The sequence below is a fragment of the Phodopus roborovskii genome, unplaced genomic scaffold (genome assembly GCF_943737965.1).
Source record: "Phodopus roborovskii unplaced genomic scaffold, PHOROB, whole genome shotgun sequence".
Classification (NCBI taxonomy): domain Eukaryota; kingdom Metazoa; phylum Chordata; class Mammalia; order Rodentia; family Cricetidae; genus Phodopus; species Phodopus roborovskii.
The window spans coordinates 35,919-49,248 of NW_026126407.1; the positions used below are offsets into that span (position 1 = coordinate 35,919).

A 13,330-nucleotide genomic window follows, 5' to 3' on the forward strand; every position below is an offset into this window, starting at 1 on the left:
CTCACTGTTGCACCTGCCCACGTTTGCTTAGTGGCAGGCATGTCTTGGCACAGCCTGCCAAAGGGCCGATTTCCTAACATTTTTATGAATTCTTTTTTTTGTTGTTGTTGTTGCTGAAAAAAGTTCCAATGTGTATACAGACTAAATTTTCATTATACACCAATTTCCTAACATTTTTATAAATTCATTTTTTGTTGTTGCTGGTGAAAAAAAGTTTCAACGTGTATACACACCAAATTTTCATTATTCATTTGTCTGCCAAGGTTCAGTTTTAAACATTAAACATGAAGGAGCTAATTTTCTGTGTTTATTTTGTTTTAGAGAGAGAGAGAGAGAGAGAGAGAGAGAACACAAAGGGGTGGGTAAGGAGGTAGGTGTAGTGAGATAGTTCTGTGGCACTGACCACGCCCATTGGGGGTGGAGCCATGGGCGGAGTGACCTGTGGAAGGAGGTCAGAGGGGGCCAGGAAAGGCGCTCTCTTTCTGGCTGACTTGGACAGGAGAGGATCGGGTTGAATTTCCTGGTGTTCATCTGTCTAGGTTGTAAGTTATTTCTCCCTGAATAAACATCTATCCGGCCTATTTGTTTATCCTGATCCTTATTTACCGCGATAAGTAGGGAGGATCTTGAGGAAGTGGGTCAGGGGGAAACATCCAGATCTATTATATGAAAGTTTTTCAATAACTTACAAAAAAAAAAAAAAAATGCTGTCTTTAAGACATCCGCAGGGACACAGAAAGTGTAAAAGCTGCTTTGTTACCAGGTCTCTGTGCATTGAAGAAAACCTCCCCTCCTTTCCTCTTCTCCTGTCTTCCTTCTTCTCCTCCCTCCCCTTCCCTGCCTGCACCTGGGGACCTTGACCCAGGGTGTAAGAGGTGAGGGGCCAGGGCAGAGAAGAGCAGAGACAGGCTACAGTAGAGGTCCAGGAGAGAAGCGAGAAGAGACAGAAAGAGCAATAGGGGCGCAGAGGCTGGAGAGGGAGGAAGGGGCCCTGGATGTAGCTGTCTCTCCACCATCAACTTCAGACAAATAGTCATCTTAAATCACAGAGCTTTGGGTTATCTGCCACACTCCAAGACGCACTGAAGCAATTCAGCATGCATCCTGCTATCTTCCTGTGTTTTCCATCACCATCATGTTCCAGAGCTGCTCAGTTCTCAGTAGGAAATGGTGTCTAAGGCCTTTAACCTTACTTGATCCCTCAAACCCAAGCTTGTGTCCGAGTTTAAAGTGTTTGCATCCTCTTGGCAGGTCTCATGTGTCTAGGATTTTACCTGCTTCTGGATTTCCCAGTTTTATGAAATATAAATTTTCAGTGATTCTGCACCAGTCTGTATTTCACCTGTTTGTTGTTGTTGTTAATGCAGGGTCTCACTCTGTAGCCCTGGCTGCCCTGGAACTCACTATGTAGACCAGGCTGATCTCGAACTCACAGAGATCCGCCTCCCCTAGTGCTGGGATTAAAGGCCTGCATCACTATGCCTGACTTTTACTTCCCCTTTTAACCTCTGATTTTTTAACTTTTTATTTCCCCTTTCCTCCCTCCAAACCCTCCCAATTACCCCTTCTTACTCTATTTCCATTAATCATTGCTACATGCACATATGTATATACATATATATTCCTAAACATCCCTATTCGGTCTGTGTAGTGTTACTTGCATGTACGCACTTTCAGGGCTGACCATTTTGTATAAGGTAATGAATTGATGTGTTTGTCCCTGGGGAAGCCTGTTTCTCCTCCTATCAACATTCATTAGTTGCCTATAGTCCTTTACATAGGGTTGAAGCATTTAAGTTTTCTGTTTCTTTCTTTCAAAGAATCAATTCATTGCTTGGTTGATACTTTATAATGTTCTTTTAATCTCCATTTCAGTTTATCTGCCCTGTTCTCCATTATTTCTTACTACCTACTGCTTCTCAGTTTGGATGTTCTCGTTTTTTGTTGAGGTTATTTACTTGAGGTTTTTTATTTTTAATGTTAACATTCACAGCTATAAACTTGCCCCTCAAGTGTGCCTTGGTCAGAGCCCATGCATTCTGAAAAGTCATATTTTCATTTTCTTTTCTTTACAGTCCAGGTCTTTATTTCTTTTTTGTTCATTAGGCCATGAATTCGTATGGGATGGGCTCAGGCTCCTTCCCATTTGTCCTCACAAAGTGTGCTTCTCTGGGTGGAGCAGGCTGGCGCTTGAGCTGAACCCAGGTGCCCTTCTCCTTGGCTTCCTTTTTCTTCTGGTCGTTCTCCTTCACCCGCTTCAGGAAGCTGTCTCTGCTCTTAGAGTGCTTGATGTGCTCAATCCACACGTTAATCCTCTTGGCGAGAATCTTGCCCTTAACTTGCTTGTTTACAATGATGCCCACGGCATGCTGGAGTGACATTGTAGACTCTTGCCAAGGTAACACCTGTGGGGCATTCCCTTGATGTCTACAATATCGCCCTTCTTGTAGATTCGCATATACGTGGCCAAAAGAACAACTCCATGCTTCCTAAAAGGCCTAGAGAACATGTAGCGAGTGCCCCCCCCCTCTTTCACTTGGTGTTTGTCATTTTGACGAGTTACTGGAAGATGGCTGCCGCGGCCAAAAGGCCATATTTTCATTTTCATTTGACTCTAGGGACTTTTTTAGTTTTCTCTCTGATTTCTGTAATAACCCATGAGTCATTTAGGCATGGTTTGCTCAGTTGTTATATACATTCATAGTTTCTGTATTTTGTTTTATTTTTGAGACAGGGTCTTACTGTGTAGCTCTGGCTAATCTGGAACTTGCTATTTACACTAGATGTGTACTTTTAAAAAGGGAATCACAGGGAGAATGTGTGTGGGGCAGTTTCTTTCTGGGTTTTTGAAAGCTGGAGGCTTCGGGTTGCATCGTGGAGGAAGGGGAGCGTCTGTCAAGCTTATGAACTCTTGTTTTTCCTGTGGTTTATGCTGTGGCTGCATCTGTACCAGACTGATCAGCTGCAGTTCACTCCCTTCTTTGTGTACCAGCACCCCCTGCTGGTCATATCTATATTGCATTCTGTGGGCTGGGCAGTCTCACCCTTCTGAGATCTTCAGATCATATCCACTTAAGGTGGCAAATGCTTGCACTGGGAATGACTTTGAGGTGTTTGGAAGCATGGGAAAAAGCCCCAGTACTGTAATCAATGTAAGCAGAGAAGATTTCCTCACACTTCAGCATTAACCACCCTGCTACAGAAACACAGCAGTGGGTATATTGTACAGCCCTGGAACATCAGTGTTCTCCAGGTCTTTAACAGTACATGATGGGCTGATGGCTCCAGAATTTGACCCAGATGCTTCAGGCTCGGGGCTACCAAATTCCAGGATATCAGTAGCCACTGAGGACTGGGCTAGCTCTCTGTATGCACCTCCCACCTTGAGCCCAGATTCTGTTACTTGCACCTTTGGTTTGTTAGTGTCTGGGCTTCCTGTTTTTCATGACTGCCTCTCTGGGTGTTCCCTCACCCAGAGGCTGTGACAGGCAAAGTTGAAACCTATGAATGTTCCCTGATATCCAGCTCTCACAGTAGTTCAGCTTTTACTAATCAATTGTCAAGACAATGCCTAGCCACTGCTCCCTAGCTCGTCATTCATCTGCTGAGGGATCTACTGTTTCCTTAAAGCCTGCAAATGAATTTAAGGCTGGTGAGGGCTATCTGTAAGCACCCAAGCTTACTTACCAGGCCACTGTCACCTGATATGGTGGCAAGGAATTAAGGATGGAGGCTTTGACAATTTTATTGAGATACAGTCATCAGAAACAGAATATAATGACAATTGCCAGAATTAAATACAATTGTAGTTGCCAGGAGATATGGTATTTGCAAACTTTATAGGTAAATGAGATTAATGTCTAAGACCAATTGTCCTGTCTTGCTTCCACATGTTTTTGACTACTAAGGGAATATCCAGAGAAATACAAAGCAGCCTGAATGCTTGACAGTCTGAGGGAGTACCTTGGTCTCTCAGGAACTTGAAGGCACATTGTACAACCAGGAGCCTTGGACTCCAACCTGGAAAACCTGTGATTCATGCCTCTAGAGGCAGCTAGGCCAGGCCAACTCCATGATTCCTTGCAATTCCCCCCATTTTATTTTGTTGTTATTTTTTAAAATTTAGGGTATGCAAGTCAGTCTTCAAAGCAGACATGGAGTAGCAAATTATTCTTTAGGCTATAATGCTTCCTAGTATAACCACCACCAACAACAAAAATCCCAGAGATATTCCTATGGACCATAGTTTAGGAGTCCAATTAAAGGCAGAAAAATAATGACCAAAAATCTTTGCCAGGTTTTGTGTAGCAATGGGAGAGGGTAACTTATCTAACTTTGAATGGTTAACATCAACACTCAAATTATCATCTGACAAATTTTACCTGGACAGCAATATGGTTAGCAGTGGAGACGTCCACTATCTGGGAGTCATTTACATAAGTGGAGATGTCATTTTCTTCCCAGTTAACACAGTGAAGCACAGGAGGATCAGGGACATAAGGCCAAACATGCTTCAGCGGTAACAGATGCATTCAACAAGGACAACTTAGCAAGAAATATCAACTAAGCAGGCACACCTAAGATGTTATCAATTATTTTCCCTCAGTCACTAGTTTCTTCATCTGAGTCATTGTTGGTGGGGGGGGACTCTATTCTTCATGGCTCAACAACTCCATCACCCCGTTGACTTTCTTTTCTTCCAGCGTATCTTCTGTAGATACTTTGGACGTTCTTTGTCTGTCTTCCACAGGTCTATTCAGTCTTTCAGGTACCCACACGGACTTTTGGTACCCTGAGGAAAAAGTACAAATAGCTTCGGCTCCAGGGAATTTCTAGAGCTGGGTCATTCAGTTGGCCAGGCACAACATTTCTGCAAAGGACCCTGACCCTGAATTATTTTTGGAGGGACCCAAAAATATTCTGCATCAGTGAGGTCATACTTGTCCAAATTTTAAAAATTTAAAGTACATATAACAGAACATAAAATATTGTAACAAGTAGCCATATTATCTTCCTCCCCTCCTTTATTTTTATTTATTTATTTTTTTTTGATTTCTTTTTCTTTTTTCTTTTTTTTAAATTGAGACAGGGTTTCTCCGTATTGCTTTGGAGCCTTCCCTGGAACTAACTCTGTAGACCAGACTGGCCTTGAACTCACAGAGACCTGCCTGCCTCTGCTTCCCTAGTGCTGGGATTAAAGATGTGTACCACCAATGCCTGGCCCCCTCCTTTATTTTTAAATAATGTTTAAGTTGTTCATTAGCTCTTTCTGTAAAAGATTGACCCTGAGGGTTATATGGGATGCCTATAATGTAGGTTATGTCAAACTGTTGGCAAACTTTTTGAAAAGACTTGGCAATGCATGAAGGAATGTGGCAGTTTGAATGTGATTGACCCCCATAAGCTCATAGGAAGTGGCACTATTAGGTTTGGCCTTGTTGGAGAAAGTGTGTCACTGTAGGGTGTTCGGGTAGGGGTGGGCTTTGAGGTCTCCTATGTTCAAGCTACACTCACTGTAGATTCAGTTCACTTCCTGTTGCCTGTGAATCAAGATGTAGAACTCTCAGCTCCTTCTCCAACCATATCTGCCTGCACACTGCCATGTCCCACCATGTTGATAATGGACTAAATCTCTGAAACTGTAAGACACCCAGATTAAATGTGTTCCTTTATAAGAATTGCTGTGGTCATGGTGTCTCCTCACAGCAATAGAAACTCTAACTAATATAAAGATCATTGTCAGTTTTTAATATTTTGAAGGGACCTAAAATGGGAAAATCACTGGGTAAAAAAGTAATAATGTCCTTAACTACCTTTCCTGATAGGGAAATAGCAAACATGAGCAATGAAAAAGTATCCACAATGATATGAATATACTTCAGGCTCCCAAAGCTAGGACATGTGTCCCAAGGGAAGGGAGGGCCCTATTTTTAAGATGGCTTTTTTTTTTTTCCTTCAGGAGCCAAAGCCCACTGTCCTGAGTTGAGTTATTTCCTAATACATTACCATGTGTTGGGTTATCTGAGCCTTTTGTGGGTATGCCCAGTGTCCTGTGGCTGCCAGAATGTTTAGAATGTTAATAGAATATCTTAAGAGTCTAATTTTTAGGCCCACAAATGAAGGGACCATCTATGTGCTGAGGTAAATGACTGTTCCTTAGAGTCAAGGACTCTCAATGTACATGGGCAAGGCTATTGTTGCAAGTAGAGACTCGAAGACCACTCAGCATGACCAAAGTTCGAAGTGAGAGTCTGTGTTAAGCTTGAAAAGAAACACTTCTCACAGAGCAGCCTCGAATGCATAGCACAGGGGGTTTTAAAGACAAAGAGCACACAAAAATTACATCCTGGTTGGCAGAGTAAAGCAAGTAAGCAGTTTAGCACGCACCAAGAACATGCAATTAGCTGGGGGATTTCCACCTGAGCTTCTAGAACAGAGTTGAGGGCTTTCCCACAGGACTTTTCAGGGCATGGGGGTGGAAAAGAGGGGTCAGTTTTAGTTTAAATCAAGATGGCTTCAGCTGAGACAAGATGGAGAAACCTTTGCCCTGTTACAGTGTCACAAGGACTCAGGGGCCTGTTTGGGAGGCACTGGCAAAAGAGCTGCTCTCAAAGTGTCAGAAATAATCCATTTAAAGGTAAACATGAATTATGGCTCAGGGTGTGGTGAGATGTAAAAGGAAACGTCCACTGAGTCAAGGACAGTACTCCACACAGTTTCATTGGGAATAAACTGAAACAGCACAGGCATGTGGGAGTGTTGAGTATAGGTGAAGGGCCTCTTCCTTGGTTGCCCTTAGATCCTGAGGCAATCAATACTCCACAGTGGCTTAGAATACTGGAAGCATTGAACTGTTATACGGAGAGGTGCCAGGGGGCCAAAAGGCCGTATCTGAGTCGCCTGGAAATAAGCTCATATCTTTGGCTTGCCTCAGGATTGAGAAGACACATGCATTCCTGCTGTACTCAGAAGCCAGAAGAGAGCATTGGATCCTATGGAACCAGATGGCTATAAGCTGCCCCATGGGTATTAGGACTAAGACCTGGGTCCTCTAGTAACATGATCAGTGATTCTAACCTCTGAGCCATTTTCTCCAGCCCCATTAAATGAATAAACAGGTAGAACACTAATTGTCTGTCCTGGAGTCTCTACATCACAGAATTTGAGGCTCTTCTTGGGGTAATATTTCTTTATTTCTTCATTTATTTCGTTTATTTATTTATTTATTATGTATAGTGTTCTGCCTGCATGTATTCCTGAATGCCAGAAGAAGAGGGCACCAGATCTCATCAATGGATGGTTGTGAGCCACCACCATGTGGTTGCAGGTAATTGAACTCAGAAGAGCTGCCAGTGCTCTTAACCTCTGAGCCATCTCTCCAGCCCCTACGGTCATATTTCTAGAACAACATTGGAGGTGTCCTTCTTTTCCACTTTGGCATACAGCACTCTTGTGGAAGAAGATATATGTTCTTGGATCAGTTGAAGGGTTGCATTCAAGAAGGCTAAAAGGCATCTAACAAAAAAGGTAGGACATTCAGGAAGACCTAAAAGATGAGAGAAGCTAAACCTCCTGTCTTCCTGTACACAGTTCTGTGAATCCTAGGTGCTAATCAATACCAGTTATCACAGTTTCATGTAGGGAGCTGCCCTGGGTCCAGTAAGGCAGAGGAGAAAGTCTGTATTTAAAAGGAAAAGTCATACCTTTGCCTGCCACTTCCAGCCTTCAGTTGCTAAAGTGACCTATGGCAGAAATTGCAATGCTGGAGTTTCCATGAGACCCAATCCTCAAATCGTATTCTAGAGCCATAGTAGCAGAAACAGTGTGGTGGTGGCACAAAACCCACACGTGTGGACCAGTGGAATAAAAGAGGGCCCAGAAATAACCCACAGTTACAGCCACCTAAGCTTCAACAAAGTCATAGAACTACATATTGGTACATTCAAGAACATAACCTCCTGACCGACTACCCTACTTGCTATTTGTGCTTGGCTGCTGAGTTTCATGCTTAGGCAGGCGACTTTCTAGATAAAATCAGATACCACATCCTTTTTTAAGTCTCAGTTGCATAGCTAGCAGGGAGGTGGTGGCATATACCTTTAATCCCAGCACTTGAGAGGCAGAGACAGGTGGATCTCTGTGAGTTCAAAGCCAGACTGGTCTACAGAGCTAGTTTCAGGACAGGATCCAAGGCTACAGAGAAACCCTGTCTCAAAATAAAATAAAAAGAGCTGCATGGTTAGCAGCAGCCATTATGACTGGGGTGAGATGGAGTCTCAAAGCAGTTTGAATTTTCATCTCCCTGATGATTACACATCATTACTTTTAAAAGTCTGTATTGGTCATTTGTGTTTCTGAGAAGGACTACCCCTTAACCCCCACATAATTCCTCCTGGAGTATAGGCTTCACTCATGTGATTCCAAGTGTCACTCGGATACCAGGTTCCATCTGCATTTTAAAAGCTCATGTGATGAAGATCTGCTGATGACAAATCCTTTGCTGAATTATTTTGTCAGGAAAGAACTTCGTTATTTTCTAATACTGGGTAGAGAGAGAGAGGGGATGGGAGAGAAGCAGGGGGAAGGGAGGGAGGGAGAGAGAAAGGGTTGAATTTTAGGTTGACAGTCTTTTTCTTTCAACACTGTAGAGCATGATCCTCGATCATACAAACAATCTGGAAAAAAATACACATTTTAAAGGAAAACTTAAACACAGTGTTATGAAGGTATACTAAAATGGAAAGTTTGGAACCATGGAGAAACAGGTTATGAACTAGAATGCATATCATAATGCCACTAACTGTGTTAACCCTGTGTTGTAAGTGTGCATGCATTAAGGACACACAACCTATAAAGACCTGCAAGGATGAAGGGTTAATGATGGTTAGTTTTCACCTCTGAGGCCAGGGGGTGAGATCCTGATAAAGGCTTTCAAGGCAGAGAACTCCACCTGCAGGCAGAGGCAGTATAGCTCAGGGCTGCCATCCAATGGGCCGCGTCTGCAGTGAGCAGTTCCGCCCACCGCCCAGGACGAGAGACCGGCAGCTAGATAATCCAATCCATCCCCAAACCAACAGTGAGCTCAAGCTGTCAGCGTGCCAAAGACCCTCCAGCTGGCTAGAAAAGCTCCTACAGTTTCGTTTTCCCCCCATGAAAGGATCGGAAGTTAGAAGGGCTGACCCAAGCATTTCCCTGCGACCATCGCCAAACCCACGTGGGAGCCAGGCCTGGTCCTCTAAGCAGGTGACCAATTCACGACTGCAACGCCACCCGATCACAGACCAGGCAGGATTTGTACCAGAGTCTGAGTTCTGGAAGGGAAAGATTTGTGGCTGTTTCCAAGTTCTGCTTTTCGAAGCGGCCACCGGAAGCGGAGCGAGAAACTGAGATCTCCCCGCAACCCCACTCTGCCCAGGCAGGGCAGTTTGGAGGCAGGGAGTTTGGAAGCGGTGAGAGCCCGGTGCGACCTTCGAGGGAACCAGGGTCGAATGGGAGGCGGGAGGCAGAGGGGGAGGGCCTGGGAAGAGCTTTTCTCCTCTTGAATGAGTTTTACCCTGTCGCGTGTGATTCATTATAGGTTTATGAATAGATTGATAAATGCAGAACGATGGGCAGGTGATGAAGGGCTGGGAGAGAGGAAGAGCAGGGACGAGTAAGAATGGCGGCGGCGACCAAAAGAGGAACTAAAAACGCCAGGAATAATCAGAAGCTCAATGTATCTAAAGTTTGGGATTGTTAAAGTTTAGTTTATCAAACACATTCTGAGTTCCAAGCTTCCTGGTATTTAATAGACTTTCTACTGGTCTCTTCGTTTCCGCGCTTTTGGCGGGAGGAGCCAACCAGTGGAAAGGAAAGGCGGACCTTAGTGCCAGCCGGGCAAATGCACTGGAAACAGGAATCAGGTCAGGCCCGGGGTGCTTAGAGCCCCTCAGCTCCCGACCAGCACCTCCGAGGTCTAGCCCGCCAAATCCGGGACCTGGTGCCTGAGCAGCTCAGAAGCCAAGGTGACGTGTGTGTATTTGTGTCTTTCTCCTGCCTGAAGGCCCGGGTATTTTATCAGGCTCGGCGGCAAGTTCCTTAAAAAGCATGAGTGATAGGGGATGATCCAGGTGGGTGTGAGCCTGACCAGGCCAGCACTGGGGGGGGAGGGGAGAGGAGAGGGAGGCGGGGAGCAGAGGAGTGAGGGACGGAGGAGGGAGGGGTAGGCGCGGGACCACACGCAATCACGCTTGCACGCAGGGACCGCTGCATGTGAGGACACAGGTGCAGTACTCCGCATCAGGTTTCTGTGCTCGCAGAGCCTGTCACAGTTAGCAGATTCAAGTTAGTGCAAGTGCCTCAGGCCCCCATTTGCAATTTTTGAATTACAATGTTGGAAGAGATTCTGCAGATGCCTCTGAGCAACCCCTGTTAGCTACTGTCCTTAACTGAGGCACCAAGGGACAGAAATAGAACTGTTAACTATCTAACCCGGAGTTTATCACCTAGAAGCTATTGGAAAAGAGCCAAGGGCTCTGTGACTGCTGTTTCCCAAACATCACTTGTTCTATGGTTCTGTTTCCTTCTGTTATGGTTCTGCCCCAAGAGAGCCAGTCCCGATTTGTTTTGAGAAGTGTATTGCTCCAGCCTATCTAGAGTTTTGTGTGCCCCATCCTTACTTTGCACACACATCCATCGAGGGTCCAATCTTTCATCAACAGTTTTTATGGTGGTGTAAGGGAGACAAAGATCACCTTTCTTCGGTCCTCATTGAGTGGTACTATTTACTATTGAACCATTTCCTCCTGAGAGGCATTCTGCCTATCAAACTCTACTATAGCTTTATTCTGTGTCATATGACATTGTTAAGATTTAACTTCCTAAAAGCTCTGTTATATGGAGCTGGAGAGATGGCTCAGCAGTTTAGAACACTTCTTGTTTCTGCAGAAGACCCAGGTTCAATTCCCCACATCTACATGGCAATGAGCACCTAACTGTCCATAATTCTGGTCCCAGGCATCCGATGCCCTTTTCTGACCTCCACAGGCACCAGGCAGGTGGTGCACAGATATACATACAAGCAAAACACTCATATTCACTGAGCCATCTCTTCAACCCCTTGTCTTTATGCAAATACTATCATGATGTACATGCCCTGCTATAGAATTGCTTTTTCAAGTCATTATTACATTTTGTAAATTTATATGTTTTGGACACATGAAGATGTGGTATAACAGTCAGCTTGATGAGATAGGGGAATCTCCTAGGAGAAAGGCCTCAGGGCACACACCCGAGGAGTTATGTAATCTGCAGGCATATCTGTGAGTGATTGTGCTGACTGAGTTCATTGAGAAGACCCCTTCTAAAGGAGACTGGCACCATTTCCAGGCTGTGGGTGGTGTCTAGGCTGAATAAAAAAAAGAGCCAGCTAGCTGAGCACAGGCATTCCTTGCTCCCTCTTCCTGACCGTGGGTGGGTTACACTGTGACTGGGCTGTGTAAATTCCAGCTGCCTTGACTTCCTGGCTCTGGTGATCTGTACTTCTGTGAGCCAAACCAACCCTGCCCTCCTTAAGTTGCCTTTGCCAAGGCATTTTATCACAGAGGCAGAGAAGTAACGAAGACACATAGCTTACTCCTTTTCTCTGCAGCATCTTTATTTGTGTGCACATCCTTTGTTCCCCATGTAGCTGTGATATTTCTTCAAACTATTTCTACTCTATAGCACTACATTTCTCCTCCTGCCATTCTGGCAAAAGCCTCTTTCCAGAGGAAAAGGGAAGGCAGTAGAAGACTCTCCCTACTTCCCACCCCCCATAGCTATAAACCTAACCTCACCGCCTTCTTCCAGATTCTGAGCCACAATCTTTTCCAAATCTCGACTTTCGGGATTCCACTGTTTCAGTCACTCAGTCTCCTCCTCCATCCTTAAGTTCTCACTTCGCTACTGGCTTACTCTCATCTAGGGTAAATATTGTTAAGCCTTTCCCACACTAATGAAAAAAAAATCCTCAACTTCTCTTCCTCCATGTACATTTCTGTACCTCTCTTTTTTAGTAAGCTTATCTAATGACTGATTGTCTGCACTTGATAACACTATTACTGTGTCTGGTATTCATTACTTAACCCATTGTGACATAATGACAATTAGTATAATTTTGCTTACTGGACATCTGTGAGCCAAAGCATAGTGTTAAGTGCTTAGTGAATTATTTAACCCTTTATACTAAGACTCATATAAGGTAAATGATCCCTGCTCTGTTAGCAAAGACATAGGGTTAGGCATTTCTAAATATCCAGATAAATATAACAATAGTATGTTTTAATGAGTGTTTCTCTATCCCACAAGGCAGTTCCCAAATAATGACATGGAGGATTCTTATTAATTATAAATGCTTGGCCTTGGATTAGGGTTGTTTCTAACTCGTTCTTATAACTTAAATTAATCCATTTCTATTAATCAATATGTTGCCTTGTGGCTCCTGGCTTTTACTACTCCTCCTGCATGTCCTGCTTCCTCTGTATCTGGCTGGTAACTCTTTCTTCTTCCCAGAGTCCTCTCTGTCACCAGAAATAATGCATAACCCCTTCCTGCCTGGCTATTGGCCATTCAGCTCTTTATTAAACCAATCACGGTGACACATCTTTACACAGTGTTAAGGAATATTTTGCAACAGTATGTGATGGAATTGCAAGCCAAGCCACATCTGTTGGCACTCATCCCTAAGACCTCAGCTTTTGCAGTCTTTTCAAAGTCACAGTTGTGTCATTTACTAAATCTTTTTTAGGGGGTGGAGTTTGTGAGACAGGATTTCTTTGTATAGCCCTGGCTGTCCTGGAACTCACTCTGTAGTCCAGCCTGGACTTGAACTCTGCCTTCCAAGTGCTGGGATTGAAGGCGTGCACCACCACCTCCTGGTATTTCACAAAATCATATAAGACTTTCCAATCTCAACTTGCATCCCCTGTCAGCAGCTTATATACCTGAAAAATCACAGCAGGTGGTCTTGTGTTCCATCCCCCCCACACACACCTGTCAATACCGAATTCTTTTTGTTCATTTCCTACCTCTCCAGGTTTTCATGACCTTTTTTTTTTTTTTACATCTCCTGCTAGTATATTCTCTATTTACCCCAAAATGCACTGGGAATCTGTTCCAAGCTGTGAAATCTCATGCCGCGGGCACACCCTTGCATTAGCTGATCCCTCCTGCTCCTGTACCTCAATGCTAATGTCTTCACTCTAACAATACCAGTGAATAGGTGACATTGTCTCCTCCTGGAAACATTAGTTAACTACAGTTTAATAGCCAAATTGATTCAGACACCTCTTTAATGTGTTTTTCCTTCCAT

The 13,330-nt window shown here is 44.2% G+C and overlaps 1 pseudogene; it reads right to left on the reverse strand.

Moving 5' to 3' along the window:
* Window positions 1-2,102: 2,102 nt before the first annotated feature.
* LOC127218783 (60S ribosomal protein L21-like) lies at window positions 2,103-2,550 on the reverse strand (annotated as a pseudogene).
* Window positions 2,551-13,330: the final 10,780 nt, after the last annotated feature.